The sequence below is a fragment of the Trypanosoma cruzi genome (assembly GCF_000209065.1).
Source record: "Trypanosoma cruzi strain CL Brener chromosome Unknown tcruzi_1047053484055, whole genome shotgun sequence".
NCBI lineage: Eukaryota > Euglenozoa > Kinetoplastea > Trypanosomatida > Trypanosomatidae > Trypanosoma > Trypanosoma cruzi.
In genome coordinates this window covers 1-876 of record NW_898451.1, presented here as the reverse complement: position 1 = coordinate 876, position 876 = coordinate 1, and the positions used below count along the sequence as shown (strand labels likewise).

Below are 876 nucleotides of genomic sequence, written 5' to 3'. Positions count from 1 at the left end.
GCGTTCACGGGGCCACGCGCCCTCGCGCACAAGAGTTGGTTGCTTCCATCAGCAGCGGCGTGCGCCCACCACAACCCACCTCCGGGCAATTCGGCCCTCTCTTTCTCTTTCTCTCTCTTGCGCTTTCGGGCGGGCCCGCCACCAACCGTTTGCACAGGCAGGGCGCCAGACAGGGCAGGATGTTACGTGCGCGCCGTTGCGCAAGAAAGAAAAACGACAACAATAGCAGGAAGTGGGAGGGAGGGGAGCGGGCGCTCAGCCGAAAGGTGGTTTTTATTGTTCCGTTCTCAATGCGTCGCTCAAACTGTTTGGACCTCGAACAACATGTCTCCATCGTAGCGCGTGTGTGTGTGTGCGGGCGTGCGCGTCGCTGGGCCGCAAAACCGCGCAGCGAGAGCAGAGGGACAAAGAAAGAAAAAAAGAAAAAGAAAAAAAAAGAAAGATGGGGGTGTAAAGCAAAGCACTTCAGTGTGAGCTGAGTCGGGAATTGCGTCCTCACGCGTTTTCGTCGTCAGACTGACAGGAAACTGTGGAATTTCATCACGCGTCGCAGCCGCATCTCTCACCCGTGCGCGTCCTCTTTGGTTTTGTTTTTTCCCATCGTTTCCCGAACTGGGGAGGGAGCCTCGACGCGCGCACCGTCACCGCAAACTCTCGCGCAACCGGGCAGTGGCGCCACGCGCGGCACCGACAGCGCGCCACCGGCCCAAGGGTCGCTGCGCTTCACGACCGGCGTGTCTCTTTCTCGGGGCGCCGATGCACCCAAGCGCCCAGCGTCACGGAGCGGTGGGTCTCAAGACGCGCCTTTCCTGGCCATGCGAGGGGAGGCGCGGGGGCCAGCCGGCGAGGTTGCGGCGGGCGGGGCGGCTGTCAGAC

At 61.8% G+C, this 876-nt stretch overlaps 4 non-coding genes across 4 annotated transcripts, besides 1 other annotated feature; all 4 read right to left on the bottom strand.

Annotated features, from left to right (window-relative positions):
- Positions 1-51, bottom strand: Tc00.1047053484055.40. Its single transcript, XR_008254945.1, has one exon. It is a non-coding gene; the product is annotated as a C/D small nucleolar RNA (snoRNA), TB11C4C3, 3' partial (small nucleolar RNA).
- Positions 52-252: 201 nt separating this feature from the next.
- Positions 253-339, bottom strand: Tc00.1047053484055.30. The gene has a single exon (XR_008254944.1). It is a non-coding gene; the product is annotated as a C/D small nucleolar RNA (snoRNA), TB11C4C2 (small nucleolar RNA).
- A 67-nt stretch (positions 340-406) lies between these two features.
- Positions 407-443: a microsatellite.
- Positions 444-448: 5 nt separating this feature from the next.
- Tc00.1047053484055.20 lies at positions 449-545 on the bottom strand. Its single transcript, XR_008254943.1, has one exon. It is a non-coding gene; the product is annotated as a C/D small nucleolar RNA (snoRNA), TB11C4C1 (small nucleolar RNA).
- A 106-nt stretch (positions 546-651) lies between these two features.
- Positions 652-723, bottom strand: Tc00.1047053484055.10. Its single transcript, XR_008254942.1, has one exon. It is a non-coding gene; the product is annotated as an H/ACA snoRNA, TC11C4H3 (small nucleolar RNA).
- Between the last annotated feature and the right edge of the window lie 153 nt (positions 724-876).